Source organism: Brienomyrus brachyistius, chromosome 15, assembly GCF_023856365.1.
Source record: "Brienomyrus brachyistius isolate T26 chromosome 15, BBRACH_0.4, whole genome shotgun sequence".
Lineage (NCBI taxonomy): Eukaryota > Metazoa > Chordata > Actinopteri > Osteoglossiformes > Mormyridae > Brienomyrus > Brienomyrus brachyistius.
Window position 1 is genome coordinate 14,833,355 of NC_064547.1, and position 18,076 is coordinate 14,851,430.

Below are 18,076 nucleotides of genomic sequence, written 5' to 3' on the forward strand. Positions count from 1 at the left end.
TCTGGGGCTTTTCTTCTTTATGTGCTTTCATTTTAAACGTAACAGCCTTGATTATACTCTTAGGAACATGCAGCCGGTACACTTAGGGAGCCGCGTCCCGATTAGCATCGTCGTATGTAATTAGCGTCGCGAGCGGCGAAGTGGGTCAAGGAGCCGACCTGAATTCATCAAGAGCATCTCCTGCTGAAGCTCATCTCTAAGCATCAGTAGATGTCCGTTCAAGGAGGGGGTGGAGGGAAGCATCATGGGTAATTATTCAGTGGTGTTTTCACCGGACTAAAACTATGAAAAGATATGCAAAACATGTTCCTAGCTAGCATTGGTAATTTGCGATCACAATGGTGAATGATAATAGGGTCCCACTGCCTTTGCTTTGCTGGGATCAAAGGTGTGTTCATTTTACATTCAGTGATGTGATGGTGGACAGTGTTTCACTTTTATTTACAAACCAGGATTTGGGATGGAATATCATCATCATATCAGCATCATACAGGCATTCGTGTTTTTAGCTTTTGGGTAACAGATGGAGTGGCGCTGTGAGATTACCTCTGTTGCTACTGGCATAGCATCTCATATGCAGAGTGACTTAATGACCGTCTTGCCTGGTGCCATTAAAAATGAAGATTAGAAGGTCTGTTTGAGTGCTAATCATGTCTGATTGACAGCTCGATGCTGTTGTACGCCTCGGTACTTGGATTTTAGCACAGAATGGCACTGCCAAGATAATCGCCTTTTAAGAGATTTGGTTACTTAAAGATTAATGCGTATTGAATTATTTATTTGCTGTCAAAGTTGTGTACATTTTAATGAAACACTTTTAAAAATTAGAATTCTAAACTTGCTTTGAGGTAAATGTGTGGTGCATTTGTCTCAATAAAATATACATTTGCAAAGTTTTAAATCTTTAAATAGTGCTTTCAATTTCAGTATACTTAAACCACTGCACTAAGAAGCCACACCTACAGGATAAAATTTATGACATGAAAAAATGACAATCATAGAATAAGTAAGAAAATGAAAATGTTTTCTTGTAGGTATCAATATTGTTTTCCATTACAACACTGTTATTATAAGGTCATAGGTAGGCATTCTGCACCATTAACAACTATTGATTTCTAGCTTGGGGAAAACATCTGTTAGAGATAGATAAATGTATTTGTGAGCCAGTTGATTTCAATATGTTATACTTTTCCATTATCAGAACTGAAATTGGTGGTCTAGCTGACATTAATCAGTGCAGATTCCACTTCTCATCTGGTTTACGAGGCAGCGCTTCCAGAGTGACCGGAGTGTCATGGGTTGACCTTCTCAGCATTAAATAGAGGAACAGCCTGGATGCATCAGTCCAGTCTGGTTAATATGAATATTTAGTGTAATGCGTTCAAGCAGACAATCCCTGGCCAATGACAGCAGACCAAAGGTTCTAAATTATTTCCCAGCAGGCAGACCTGTTCAATCTAGGCTCAGTCATAAATACAGTGGGGGGGGGGGGGGGGGGGTGGTCAAGCGAAACAGGCTGTGGAAGAACGACAGCTGTTATTCCTGGTTCCTGCCTGGTTCTTCAAGCTTCAGGGGTATGCAGCTGCTCCTCTGTTACATTGCAGCCTGGTGCCTCCAGCCTGCATAGAAATAAGCTAAATCAGGGAAACAGAATCTCTGTCTCATCTGCATTTCTCTCTTTCCCCCCTCAGGAGCAGGTGAGTAGTGTGACGCCGTCATTTACAAGAGCTGAAAATATGGGCTCTATCATGCGAGAATTTCCCTCAGTTTCCAATATACATTTATTTGAATCTGTGTTGTACAGTAGCACATTAAGTATAATTCATTGTTAATTTTGTTATTGCAAAAAGCAAACACAGACATAATAATAATAAAATGTCCTTTATTAATGAAAGTCAGTTCCTGTTTTATTTTAGATTTTATGTGTTAGTTGGTGTGATCTGGCCGGTTATTGTTTCAGTCTAGGAACACTCAGAAATTTCTCCCATATAAATGAATCGTATTTGTTTCTTAATTTCACGCCATTTTCTGTGAACACTCCTTCTTTGGGAAGCGGGAGAGATCTGTACTTAATAAGGCCCTGGATAAGAGATGTTTCAGTGAAATGAAATCAGGAGTCAAACAATCTGCACGGCAGAAATCAACTGAAAATGAAAGAAAAAATATCACTGATAATGAATGAAGTAAACAAGTCATACAGTTTGAATAAAAATATTCAAAGGAGACCCTTTGTTATTTACTCTGCAGAGCACACTGAAGCAATATGGAGGCACAACCTGAGTGCGATGGTACAAATTAAAATGAGGGCCTGATACTTGTTAAAGTAAAATCGTATCCACCATACTTACCGTCCATCTGTCTTCCATAAGCATTTATCCAGTACCAGGTCACAGTGAGCCTGCAGCTCATCCCAAGAAGGCAGGGGATGCGCTGGGCAGGATGCCAGGTCCTCACAGGCCACACACGCATCGCAGCCAGCTTTGAGGTGCTGATTCACCTCACCGTATGCTTTTAGACGGCAAGAGGAAGCATCGGCATAATGCGGTGACGACGTGCACATGCCGCACACACAGAGTGGGGACAGGATTTAAACCCCCTTCTGGGAGGTGTGAGGTAACATTACGACCCAACGAGCCATCACAATGCCCAATCACACAGTCAAGGATAAACATGTGCTGGCAAACCACCAAGAAGTCAATGAGCAGTGGTTAGTGCACATCCAAGAGGTAAAAATCCAGACCGGATTCACAGTCACATGGTACGCAACTGGTTGGTCGAAACAAAATATTGGTCTGGATTTTTACTTTATAGAACTGAACTTACCACCTCTGCCAATAATATTTAGGAGAGTGTGGAATTATGAATTAAATAATAAATAAAATTAAAAATAAGCACAATTCTTTTTATAAACTTTCAACTTCCACTTTCTTCCTCAGTGGAGAAGTGAAGGGCAAGATCTTGGGCCTCATATCTTCATATCGGCACCCTGAAGAATTCCTTCTCACTCTAAGACTGTCTGGCCTGTGAACATCACAAGAAGTCGTGTGCTTTGAAAGCTGACATCTCAGGAACGTGCTGTTTCAGGAGTTAAAAATACGTAAGGTGAATTTTATTGCTCATTGTATTGGCCAATATAAAAATTACTTGTTGAATTGTTTGCATTCTGGCTGAAGAAAGTCATTAGTACAATTTATTTGTGGGTATTTTACCTTCTTCAGACATTTAGGTGAGAGCTGTCAAACATCCCATTCTCATTTTTTATTATCTTCAAGTATATGACTTCTAAAGGCAAATATTTGTTCATTTCTCTGCTTTCCCGACAGAATCTCCTGCAGTAAGACGCAATGTTCTCAGCACCAAACTGTCTGTCCTCGACATTGTCTTCAACAAAAGGGTGAAAAGTTCATGGGCCCAATAATTAGGTCAAAAGAATGTAATGATTGTAGTGTAGGATACCTAATTTCCTCTTTTGTATTGAACAAAGGTAAGACTTTCCATCATTTATCCAGTGGTGGATCTGGCAAGTGACAGGTGGCACCAGATCCCTGAAACACTGGATTCACTGGAAACACTGGAATTTAAGTGTCATACAGATGCATTCAGGGGGGAGATTTGGGAGATTCAGACTATGGTTAATTTGTTATTCTTCTTCAGATTTTTTTTTCCTTTTCACAGTGAAAAAATGCCACAAGGAACTTGTGATAACAAGTACACTATGCGTACACATCTGAAAGGTATGAGTCCTTGAAGGATGCTTGACAAATGCAGAACATGAAAAGCATTTAATAAACGTACTAATGCTACCCATATGTTTTAAGTGAGCCTCGTGTATTTACAGCATGACAATAAATCTGAAGCTGAAAGATGTTCTTCACCTCACTCTGCTTGTGGAGGTATAATGAAAAGGGTTTCCCATCCTGTACTGCAGATAGAAGTGTATTGCAAAGCTACAGTATGCAGTGGAAAACATGACCCTTATCCTTCACGTTCATGAGCTGCAAAATGTATTGGGCTGCAGGAGAGAATGACGTCTCCCTCACTGCTGCTCACACTTATTCTTTTTTCCCTACTGTGAAATAGGAGTAAACTCTGCCACTGGTGGACAGGAGTCCCAGTTTTTTCAGGAAGACGGCGTATTTAAGAGCGTCCACTCTGATATAAACTGACCGTTCTTGACCGCAATGCTGCTTAAGTATGGCTGATTGTCCAGAATGACTTTGCTCACTGAACAAGACGAGCATCAGCAGGAAAATAATAACTGGGTTTGACTCCAAACTTCATGCTTCTTTCAACCTGGTGACTTGGAGATACTGCGTTTCAGCACCTCATTATCTCTCTACAGGAGTCGACCAGAGCTCTGTGTTTCAGCATCTGCTTGTGTGTCTGTAAACCCTAGGAAATCGCCTAGCGCTGCCATTCCAATTATATACAAAAATTATCACTGTTTCCCACCTTGTACATCACAGGTCTCTGCATTTTTGCATCCTCGCCTACACTAGATGTTCTGTCATCACTTGACTTGAATACATTTTTGTTAATAACTTTTGCAGTATCATGACCTCTGACGCTTGAAGTGAATATGCATGATCACCAGCATAGCTCACCATCCATACACCCGTCATGCAAACGGAAGCCAAGAATCCAACCTCTTAGCAGTAATCCTGTCTCTCCTCACCCAACTGCATTATTATGGCGATTAATAAGGGCCTCGTACTGATTGTCTAACCCAAGCTCTGTTGCATGACACTGATGGATAAAAAGTCTCCCCCTTAAAGGTTCTGACCACTAAGACCAGTACCTGTATGTGGTTACCTGAAGGTTTCCAGCCACATTATGCCAGCACACCCTTGCCAGCCTTACGTCCTTTTGCAGGCAGCCCATCTCAGTTTTAATCAGGTTTAGGACTCTGGTACCATCGTACAAAACACCAAAGACCCTTCAAAATGTCCGCAGCCCCTGCTCTCTTTACTCAATGTTCTAGGCAATCTTCACACAGACAGAGTTTCTCACACTTAATTAGCAGAATTATAGAACCATTTATTTTTGCACTGTACCCCGATTATCTACCCTTCTTTCTCATGCTGTACAGCCAGACCTGATCATTCTTGGATCTGAACTGTGCACATTTAGTTACATCTTTTAGCATAATGATAAAGTAGTTTCCATGTTTACATAAGTACAGCCTAATTCTGTTTGCTCATACCTTGCACTTGTCTCCACAACATTACAGCTAGATTACTGAAATGTCAGTCCAGAGCTTGTCACTGTCAGGATGAAGCTATTGTGCTGAAAATTGTATTTTTAAGCAAGCATGTCTAGCTTGCTTCTTATTCAGGATATTCGTCTTATGCTTTGACAAATATAATGCCAAATGTTACCGATGACGTGCAAGAGTAACATTTAGACTGACAGTTTCAGAATTACTACTTACTTGCTGTTATTTCTCCGAAACAGTGGAATACAGTGATGGAGGCCATGATGATCCCCAACAGTGCCAGTCATCTCACTCAGACAGTGTGTTATAACATGGATCACCAAACGCATGGCCCATGACCCCCGAAATAACAGTCCCAGAGACTAGTGACCCCCAATTTTGCTGCCTGAATGGGGCAACATTTTTTTGATACATACTTTGCAAATAATCTCACAACCTCCCCCCCCCCCCCCCATTGGTGTCTCGCGACCCCACCTTTTGGAACCCCTATATTATATTACATGCTTACCTTGTAAAGACCCTCCCCCACCAAATTTGCGAAACCAAAAACTTTCTTTTACTATGCTGCTACGTATAACCGTGTGACTTGAGGGTGTGGCTCGGAATGGGCTGTTTATATGGGACAGAATTTTCCTTTTCGGATTTAGAGGGAAGCAGGAGGCATGACATCAAGATAATAAACAAAAATACGTTTCAGACAGGAAGACAATAGAAGGAGCATCTAAGCTCAGCATTCCCAGGCACCTAATTCTCATATTTTGTTTGATTGCTTATGTTTAAAGATAGGTTGGGTAGGGATTAACGTTGGCATATTTGGGATTAGGATTATGCCCAAAGAAATGAATGGAGAGTCCCCATAATAGTGCAGATTCCTGATGTCTGTGTGTCTGTGTGTGTCTGTGTATATGTCTGTGTGTGTCTGTGTGTGTCTGTGTCTGTGTGTGTGTCTGTGTCTCTGTGTGTGTCTGTGTCTGTCTGCGTGTGTCTGTGTGTGTGTGTCTGTGTGTGTCTGTAGTTGTTTGCGCATTAAAGTCTGATTTAACAGATAGGTGGAAATGCAGAGGCGTTAAAAACAAGGTGGAACCGCTAGTCCCCTCTGCCTTTCTACAACTTCACCATGGCAACACTGCCAAGGTACAAGTACCTTCTCCACTCTCCTCACAGGCCCTACTAACAGTGAGACTCTTCATCTACCCATATTATTCAAATCAGTGGGAGCACATTTATGATGGCCAACATGATACATTTTACATCTGTCATCTGCCCTGCTGCAGGCAATTTCTGGAATCATGTCCAAGGATAATTCCTATAATACTATATAAAAGATTGCCAGCCCATGACAAAGAACACACAATGACCAATTTATTAATCCACCTGTTTTTGGAATGCAGAAGGAAAACAGGAAAGTCAAGCAAGCAGACAGAAGTATTACATGCATGTTGGAGGTGAGAGTTTTACTCATGGAGCCACCACATAATCTATGTTTGGGATTTATAACTGGAAATACATGGCGGTTGGTGCATAGCGCAGTGGTTCAGAAAGTTAGCATGCTGTACGGTGCGTAGCGCAGCGGTTCAGAAGGTTAGCATGCTGTCTGGTGCGTAGCGCAGCGGTTCAGAAGGTTAGCATGCTGTACGGTGCGTAGCGCGGCGGTTCAGAAGGTTAGCATGCTGTATGGTGCGTAGCGCAGCGGTTCAGAAGGTTAGCATGCTGTCTGGTGCGTAGCGCAGTGGTTCAGAAGGTTAGCATGCTGTACGGTGCGTAGCGCGGCGGTTCAGAAGGTTAGCATGCTGTCTGGTGCGTAGCGCAGCGGTTCAGAAGATTAGCATGCTGTCTGGTGCGTAGCGCAGCGGTTCAGAAGGTTAGCATGCTGTCTGGTGCGTAGCGCAGCGGTTCAGAAGGTTAGCATGCTGTCTGGTGCGTAGCGCAGCGGTTCAGAAGATTAGCATGCTGTCTGGTGCGTAGCGCAGCGGTTCAGAAGGTTAGCATGCTGTCTGGTGCGTAGCGCAGCGGTTCAGAAGGTTAGCATGCTGTCTGGTGCGTAGCGCAGCTGTTCAGAAGGTTAGCATGCTGTCTGGTGCGTAGCGCAGCGGTTCAGAAGGTTAGCATGCTGTACGGTGCGTAGCGCAGCGGTTCAGAAGGTTAGCATGCTGTGCTTGTGATCACCTTTGAGCCTGCAAATAAAACCCATAACTCTCAATTACTCCAGGAACCATCCAACCATGCTTAAAAATGTATGGATAAAGTGTCTCCTAAACAAAAAAAAATGTATCTATGTATTGCAACTAATCAGATTTATCGGAACCAAGACCTCACACATCTTTTTGTGTAGCTGAGTTTAAAAGACCTCGCCTGAGGTACCAGATTGCACAACCAAAAGAGCACAAAGGTAGGACAAATTAAACCCTTATTTGTATGTGTGCCATTCTTCATGGGATTTGAGCGAACCTAGTTACCCGTATCCTGTAACACCCTGAAGTCATCACTATCGTATTATTTGTTATCTGCAGCTAAACAAAAAATAAATAAATAATGTTCTTTTGGCGTAGCGACAGCTGGTTTTTAAATTATGTTGGCAACCAGCCTATTCTAACATTTTCTATTTTTTGACTTATTTAAGCAGATGACTAGTGTCTGTGGACCTTACTGGCAAAACAAACACTCAGACATGAGCTACATCTACTTCATAGGGGTAGACAGTTCAAATTGTAAATGTTAAAACTAATCTTTTCACATCTGCAACACCTGGCTCAATGCTGACATTCATCAGTAGGCAATACAGTACTTGATTATGGTCTGCGCGTTGAAATATCAGCTGGGATTTACTGCCATCTGTTGGCGATTGAAAATAATAATGGCATCCATTGTTGGCGTGACTCTGGGAAGGTTACAATAATGAATAGTTAGGTATTCCAGTGTTGACATTTAGCAAAATGTTTTAATCGAAGGTTAGTGATAATGTAATTAGTGGTGTGTCTAATTTCTTGTAGCCACATTCCAATTCGTAAAAGATTGAAGAACCACTTAATAATGCATATACTTATTTTCGACTGAATTTTCACCATGTAGAGCACCACTGATGTTTTTAGGTGACTAGTCTAACAAACTTTAGTTTTTCAAAGCTGCTGAAAGTCAGCATGCCGCCAGTGCCTAAGACGGTAACCGTCGGCTACGTGGATGACGTGCCGCCATTGTGGTTAATGAGGGTAAATAAAAGACGTGCATTAATTACTAAAGGAATCCTTTAGAGGGGCTGCCAACAAGCCATTTAAGCAGAACAACCACACGGTGACAAGCACATCAGTGATTAGTCAGTAACGAGCTTTTTCTGCAGCCTATTCAGCGCTGCCCAAAGCAGCAGTAGGTGGTGTTATACTTTGATACCGAGTGGTGAAAAACAATGCGGAAACAACCTACGGTCATATTAATAAACATTTTCGCAATTTCTCATCTTAATTTAATTAACACGTTATCGTTCAGAAATATGTTTCGTCTGTGATATCTTTGCAAAATCTGCTTGTTAGTTAATAAAAAGAGCGACCGTTTAATTGTTTTGCTTTCGTTGTCATTATTATAAAACGGAAAATGCCGCGCATAAGAAAGGATGCTTTAAAGTTATTAAAAGCCCAGGAAACAAACACTGAGTACTTTTTCCTTTCAAGCTTCCGGCTTATTGCTTAGTTTTAAGTGGAGCTTTGCATTTGCTGCCATGGCAACCGTAAGGCACATTTTCTTTAGCTGGGGTGCTGACTTAACTGAGTGATTTCCTTCTGTAATTTAAAAAGAATGGTTATAATAGTTATGCACTCTCTTATTAACTGTATTTTAAATCATGCTTTTCAGAGTGTTTAATGTGTTTCAGTAGAATAACATTTGCTTTGTCTAAAAAGGCAGGCAAGTGCCACATTACGCCATTTTTCGTTTCATGCGTCTGAGAATACTGTACGTTTTGGCCAAAATAAAAAATAAAAGCAGAGGATCCCAAAGAACAGAATTATTGAATTCACAATAAAAAAATGGCACACTGAACTTATAATAGCAAGTACACTATGCGTACACATCTGAAAGGTATGAGTCCTTGAAGGATGCTTGACAAATGTACAACATGAAAAGCATTTAAGAATTACCAATTCTTTGCTCCATCAGGCACATAGATTACATTCACTATTAGGACTGCGGTAAGATTCAGGCGGAATTTAAAATGAATCTGGTTTGATTTAGTACTTTTTGCCCTTAAATAGAGGAATGAAATTTATCATGTTGTAATATTAAAGTTTTGCATATTACATTTGGTCCAGCTTGGTGACATGCCTGGTAGCACTGCAGTCGCACTCTTATAAGACTGGGGGTTTGAATCCTGCCTCCACTCCCGCTGTGTGTTGGTGGACCTTGCAAGAATCCGAAATCTCATTAAACCAGTTCTGAATACAATCTCTGGTCCTCAGAATAACTTCAGATGTTATTTATCACAGTGACTTGCAACATAATTGGAAGTAACATGAATTGTCACTCTAAATCAGATGCTAAGCTTCTGTTAGGGAAGACAATAAAACATTAAATATGGATCTGTGTCAAACTTGGTTATAAAGAATAGACTGGTCTCCATCCATTGTGCACCCGGCCTTAAACTAAATGCTATCACCTGCATGGATGAATGGTTAAATGGATCGCCCCAAATAACACGAGAGTGAGAGGCTATGATGATGCTAACTAATATTTATATTTTATGTATATTTAGCTTGCTAAAGCTTTTATCCAAAGTGAGATACAGTCTAGAAAGCAGGTTCCCCCTTTCACTGGTGCATTTGGGGATTAAGTGGTCATTGGATTTTAACTGCTGGCCTTCGGATGACATGCCCAGTGATCTAACCCACAGCGCCACAAACCAGCCCGTGTCATGTTTTTTAACACGAAATTCTGACCTGCGAGCGAATGGGCAGTGATTGCACTATTCTCTAGCGTAGTGTTCTTTATATGTTTGGCCTTGTCTGGCCTTTGTGCGGCGATGGGATAGAGGCAGTCAGGCAATATCGCCTGACTTTCAGCAGCAAGGCAGGGGACAGTACAAAAAACAGTTCATCTGGAATGTGCAATAACGTGTCACATTACTGTCAGAGATGTGGGCCAGTGTGTTATTTTCCATGCCTGTTTTGGCCTTTCATTAGCTAGTGAAGAAAAGGGAAATATAGCCATCTAGTCATTATGCCTCCCTTCCCACAGGTAGTCCTTCATTTTGTAGTAAGTGTTACTCTCCACAGGTCCAATTTACTGGAGCTGAAATTGTGATTGTCCCACTTTGTCAGATGGCCATTGTGGCGTACACAATCACTTACTGCTAGCTTTTGATCCTTCATATGAGACCTTCCCCCAGACTGTATCTCTTCTCTTATCACGAAAGAGAGAGGTTTTTTTTTTTTTTTTTGCGTGGGTAGACCAGTGCATTCATACTGTATATAGCCCCCCCGGAAATGTTGTATCACTGGAACATCCAACTTTCATATAACCTGTAATTCAGAAGCTGGCCCTTGTTCTCAGAATTAGACAGTGATAACTGCAAAATGCAGCTAACCGTGGCTGACATGGTGGACAGTGTGAAATTCCGGACCTTGTGGGTGGCTGAGCAGACAAAGCTTCATTCCATTCTAACTGAATCGATTTAGATATGGGCTGGCAGGGTGGTGCAGTGCTCAGTGTGGCTGCACCACCCTGCTTCAGGCCTTTGCCGAGGAGTTTCCATGTTTTCCCCATGATGTCATGGGCTTTCCTCTGAGTACTCTGGTTTTCCTTTATAATCCAAAGACATGATGAGGTTAACTGGAGTTACCAAATTGCCAGTACGTGTGTGTGTGTCCTGTGATGGGTTGTTCCCTGCCTTGCACCCATCGTCTCCGGGATAGGCTCCGGACACTTGCGACCCTGTACAGGACAAGCGGTTACAGAAAATGGATGGATGGAAGTCAATTATATTAGCTAAACACTAAGTAAATATACTCACATTATGGGATTATTCCAGACTATCCTGTTAAAAAAGTGTCACGAGGAATGTTTCATTGCAACAGCCAAGTAGAAAAGGCAGGAGCTGCAAATCTGTTTTACTTGCTGTTTGTGATATCCCTGGCTTTTTTTTTTTACTGTACTATGTTTAAAAACACATTTTTAACCTCCCCATATGCCTCCGTATACATTTGAGACACAGCTACATATGGGTATATTGGTGAACATTTTGCTGTGAACACCAACTCTTAACATCTAGAAGAAGCAGGTGGTGGTGCAGTGATTGCAGTGACCCTCCGGAATGACCGCAGAGAGATATTAATAATGTGGTATTGGGTAAGCGTATTGTAATGGAAGCTAAACAGGTAAACAAACTACCAAAGGGTGGGCCTACACATTTACAGTGGGTGTACCCACAAGAATTGGAACCAGAGATTAATCTAGCTGGACTGTTGGGTAGTTTATTTCCTTTTATCTGTTTGAGGAACATGCTAGGAAATCACAGAGGAGATGGAAGAAAAGTAATATCTTTTGCCGTTTGCCTGATGTATAAAAAATGTCTGATTCCCATAATGCAATGGGATACTGTTGAATGGTCTGCTGTTGGTTGTTATGTTGATGGAATTTATGAACTGTCTGGAACATTTGGAGAGGGGGTTAGAGATTATATGCCGAGTAAGTTCTGCTCCAACAAGCAGAAGAGTGATTCTCATTTCTCCATTTATTTGGAATGGTTAGGCCAAGGAGAATTACTTTGGTATTTGAGTTGATTGATTTAATATTTGAGTTAGTTTATTGGTATCTCTGTAGAGCCTGTGTAAATAATATTTTGTGGATTTAAAAATCTAGATGTTTTCACACACTTCTGGATAATGGGATGATTTAAGTTTTTATTTATTAATAAACACTGATCATTTCTCGGAATCTACACAATGGTTGTTCTATGTTGTCTTTCAGCACTTCTTGGATGCCTTTTTCAAATTACTATTATTAGACAGTTATTTAAAATTCAGACCACTCTGTGACTATCTAGCACCACTCCTGCCCTTGGCAACCGCCTCTGAACCCTTCATCACCGCTCTGGTAAAAGGAATTCACCCACATAGTTACTCACAACACCGAAGGAAACTTTAAGCTCAGTCACATTTCACCGCCTGTCTTTCCAACCAAAAGAGGACTCGCATTATACATTATAAATGAAGAAATTTCAAAATGTCGGGCCTGGTGTTTAAGCTGGCTAATGGAGTGTATACCCCACATATAAAGCTTACTGCATTGCTGTCTGAAAAATGATTTGCAGACTGCTGCATACTCAGAGTCTCAAGACAGCTTCACCCATTCCGATATAAAATAAATATGAAATAAACAGACATCAAAGAATGACTGATGTTCTAACACCTGTCTCACTAACTGATATTTACTGACACCACTTAGGATGAGCAATAAACAATAATACTGCTGCTTCAGTTCTGAAGCAGATAATATTTTGAATAAACTCAAACTCCTTTTTAAAATATGTTTGTCACCTTTCAAAATGGGTGAATAGTGTAATTTACAATTTTAGCACACAAAAAATGAAATTACTCCACAGACAATTTAACCTAATGCGGAGTTTTATTAAGATACAAAAAAAATCAAGAATTCAAACAGCTAGTATACTATATATATACTATATATATAGTATTACCGGAATAGTGTAAACAACAGCATAAAGAGCAAGATAATCGCATCCAATGGACATTTCTAAAATGCAGCGCCTAGCTCCAAAAATTCACCAACTTAGTGTGTATTTCTTTCATTGTGAATTGGAAAAAAAGTGTGATTGTAGCTCAACAAATTCGCTAATTTAGTATGTATTTCTTTCATTGCTAACCAGAAATCACAGGATGATTGTTACTTGGATGTTCTTATTTAGCGCTAACGCTACTCTTTTCTCTTTGGGGATGGGGGGAGGGGGGGGGAATATAACAAGAGTGAGTGTGATGCTGTGGATGGGAGTGCAAACACAAATTAACACCAGGAAATTAAACACTGAATAGAGATCACAGATTTAGGTCTAAATATAGGAGGCCGCATCCTGGAAGTACAGGAACCCAAAGAGACTCTGTGCAAAAGATGAAAAACAAACAATCTCTTCCATCAGTCAACATGATGATTTGAAGTGTGGCCTGTTGTTAATGTTTTACAATAAACTGCTTCTGTAACCCAAATTAGACAAATAAAGGTTCAATAGTCATTTAATCAACAACGATGCAATTTTAAATTGAACACTCAGTAAGTTAATACAATACATCCATCCATCCATCCATCCATCCATTGTCCAAACCGCTTATCCTACTGGGTCACAGGTCACAGTAAGTAATACATTGTACATAAAATATGTATTACTGTATAGGTTAAGGAATAATTTAGGGTTGTGCTGTAAGTTTGTGGTATGTTACTTTATATTTATGCACTTTACTTGCATATATTTGTTTTTTCTATAGTTTTGTACAGAGACCCATCTGTGTCAGACAGCGGTCAGAATAAAAATAAGCGAGAGAATAAAATGGCTTTTTGGGTTCTGTGTATGAAGTTGGGTTCAGGTTTATCCCTCATTGCTGCTAAGCTTCCTCTCATGAAGAGCAATACGGGGCGAAAAGAGAATTTCACCAATAAAGAATCATTCATTCATACATTCGTTCATTCATTCATTCCTTCATCATTGATCACCACCTGATAAGTGCCAGTACAACATCCACCTATCAGTCCATTTTTTACCTGCTTATCTAGTACTAAAAGGCCAATATGTTTGAGACAAGAGTGTAAAAAGACAGGATACAAATAGAGATATATATTCTGAGCTCCGGACAGAGAGTTTACCAATATATGCTTGTATTTGGCTGAATGTGTGTTTAGCAGCTTGAATTCTCAGAAACGCTGCTTTGAAAAATGCCCGATTATCCTTATTCTTAAGTGATTCAGCTGTCAGCTCTCCTGGCTTCCTTCAGTGTGACTTGGCCCCATCCATCGAGACCTGTGTGGGTCTCAGCTGTCACCTTCTCATGTGTCCGGAGTTCCTGACAAGGGAGCCAGACCGCAGAGCAGATGCACGGCCTGCGCCGTTTGCTGACTGTCCTCTGCCAGGCCGCAATCCGCAGGGTGGTTTCTAAGGTTTTTGCCGTCTCCGTACACCTGTGTGCGACACTCAGAGGTCCAGGCAAACGCTCAGTCTGCAAATGCGCTCGGTGGGTGACACTGACTCTTTCAGTCCGACACTGACTTTAAGTGTTACCAAGTACTGAGGTGAAACAAATCCCAGAATAATAGCCTCAGGTGCTTAGAGAAACAATACAAATGCAGAGATCAGCCCTTCGGCGAGCCAAAATTGAAGGAATGATCTAGACCAAAGTGAATTTTAAAAGCATTTAGTTTTTTTTTTTTACTTACTGTTTCACAAACAGCCTTTTGGTGTTTTTTTCCTTTCTTTCTGGGAATTATAATACAGCACTAATTCCTTTCCAAATCAGCATCTTGTTTTTCCGGAATCACATTCAGATTGATCGGCGCAATCAGCTCCTACAACAGACTGTGTGTAGGAAGCAGCGAATGTGAATAATTCCACCGCTGAGAGGGACAGGATGCTGACGGCGGCCATGACAGATTTTGAATACATTTTCATTAATTAAGAGGCTGGTGGGGAATGTGGCATGCGGGCGGGGGTCACGTTGCTGAGGTGACCATAAATAGTGCAAGCTGGACAAGCCTGAATGTTATACGTCGGGGTCCCTCCGCGCTTGACCGCTGCTTGAGCTTGCATTCTGTCACAGTGAGCTCATTCTGAGCCCAGGGACTGTGTGGAGGCAAAAGCTTGTAAGACCTTCCACCACATCCATGTGATGGTCAGCCACACTGACCTTTACCGATGCCGGCTATTTTATATATGTACTTGTCCTTTTCAGAAATGTGTCCTCGAGTTGTTGGTTGATGATTTAATTTTTTTTTAGATTTTCAAAATGTATTTTCTGAAGTGTAGAAGACAGAAAGCCAATGCTAAGGAATAGACTGAAATGTCATGGGGGGGCACATGGCCTCAGTGGGTGGCACCGGTGCCTCAGCTCATATCCCGCCTCTGGGTTCTCCAGTTACGAGATAAACTCCAAAATTGTGCAATTGGGTGAACTGGGTCTCTGAGTCCCTAAAATGAGTCTACATGCTGTAACGCATTTTGGCACATTACCCTGCATGCTCCGCCTTGTGCCCTGGGCTTCCTGCATACGCTTTATGCTCACTTTGATCCAGAACTGGATATGTGATTACAGATGGATGGATGGAGGGATGAAATAAAGGAATGAAGGAATAATGCCCTGTGTAAAAAATCAACAACTACACTGCGATTTAAGATCAGTGATTATATTCTGATTGTTCCTAACAAGCAGCTCTAGTGTTGACATATCAGAGTACTTGTATATATGCGGAACCTAGCACGTTCAGAGTACTTGTCTATATGCGTAACCTAGCACGTTCAGGGTACTTGTATATATGCGTAACCTAGCACGTTCAGAGTACTTGTCTATATGCGTAACCTAGCACGTTCAGAGTACTTGTATATATGCATAACCTAGCACGTTCAGAGTACTTGTATATATGCCTAACCTAGCACATTCAGGGTACTTGTATATATGCATAACCTAGCACATTCAGGGTACTTGTATATATGCATAACCTAGCACGTTCAGAGTACTTGTATATATGCCTAACCTAGCACGTTCAGGGTACTTGTATATATGTGTAACCTAGCACGTTCAGAGTACTTGTATATATGCCTAACCTAGCACATTCAGGGTACTTGTATATATGCATAACCTAGCACGCTCAGAGTACTTGCATATACACAGTACGAATACATATAATTGCCCATAGCAGCAATAAAATACACTCATGTGATTCATAACACTGTCGCTTCACATCTTCTGGGTTGGTGATTTGAGTCCCACCTCCACAGTCTCTGTGCAGTTTGCATGTTATCCCTGTGTTGTGTGGGTTTTCTCCTGCAGTCCAAAAAATCTGTAGCTAGAAGAACTAACATCTGAACATTTCCCATATAGTGCAGTTGTGCCTGCAGTGGACTGCCATGCTGGACAGCACTGCCTGTGGGATAGACACCAGCGCTAACTCACACTGGATAATAGGCTGGAATGTGCCTGGGCACAAACACACAGGCAAACATCTGAGGAGCTACACTGTGTCCAGCAGAATGCTACTGGATCTTTCCAAACTTTTCTTCTAATTAATATGGTCCAAAAGTATCACACAAGGAACAATTGTTATGCTCTAACATCAACCAAAGGCTTTTTTATCACACATTTAATTACTAGCAAAGATTTATTTTTTTTGGCTTGCTACTTAACAAAATATTCATTATTTATTAGGTATAAAATTTGTTGATATGTTGCCTGATGATAAAAGTAGCGTTTCATTTTCTTGCAACACTTGTATCTAAGTGCTAATAGATTTTATGGTCATTTACATAAACTTGTGTAGTTGTAAAGTTAAACCACATAATCGCCGGTATATTTTATAATCGGTGGTATATTATAGAACTCATATAACTTTAAATTTTGCAGCCAGTTTAGAGTATTTATGTAAAAACCTCTTATTTTGCATTTCTTTAGGTGGGTAAATTGGAACAGCTAACCATAATTGTAAGCTAACCATAATTGTAAGCTAACCATAATTGTAAGCATTAACCCCGATTCATAGCACTATTCATTATGGATGTTTGGTTTCAATTGTCTAGCTGAGAAAAAAAGATGCGGGGGGGGGGTCATTGAATAGCTATATTTAAATATCCTACAAGGCGAAGAGGCATTATTGCGACATTCTACCTAGATGGATGTTCATATGAATGTTTTCAAGGGCCTCCGTCCATCTAATGCCATTACATTCATATTATATTACGAATATTGCTTACAGTTAGCCTGCTATCTTTATAGCTTTGCCCCATATCAAATTCTTTGGATTAACGAAGGATTAGTTATTGATATCTGGTTTTGCATTCTTACTCTGAGGTCCGGTTATTTTAGACAGCATCACATACAATAGAAGGTGACTTTACAGATAGTGGCATATATGTGGCACAAAATATGGGGGGGCGCAGTGATTGGCTGGGCTGGGATCCTGACATTCACCCTACTGTGTATGCATGTCATCGGTATGTTTTCTCCTGCAGACCAAGAACAGGCATGTGTCATGTGAAGGACTGGCATCCCATCTGCAATGTTCTCTACACTGTGCCCTCTGCTTACCAGAATAGGCACCAAGCTCATCGCAAGCCGGTACTGGATCAACGATATCATCAAGAACGGATTGGGGGAAAACTAATTAGCAGCAACGTGTTTCATAATACGAATTCTCTAAAGTGAATATTGCCATACTCCTACAACAGGCTGCACAGTGGCAATGAGGAATCTAAGAGAATACAAAATGCATATTAATGTCATAATACAAGGATGCAGAATGCCCTACGTCTACAGACCAATTAAGTCACAAATAGGAATTACAAACACGAAATCGTTTGGCATCCTCTTAACTCTGTAAATAACAGTCCCTCCTATGTGTGAGTCCCTTATGATATTTATTCAGTATTTTGTATCTGACCTGCACAATATATTTCCACCTACCTGTGCCATTTATTATTTATATCGTAGCTTTAAAATACCTTCAAATAAGCAGGTATTTTTTTGGGTGTATTCCCATTCTCCATATGCCCCCCCCCCCCCCCCCCCCCCCGCTTCTCTCGTTCGCTCTTTCTGTGTAGGTGGGGGTTGCAGCAAGACTTCCTTCTCACCCCCGCTCTTCCTCTCCTGCGAATACACACATAAACAC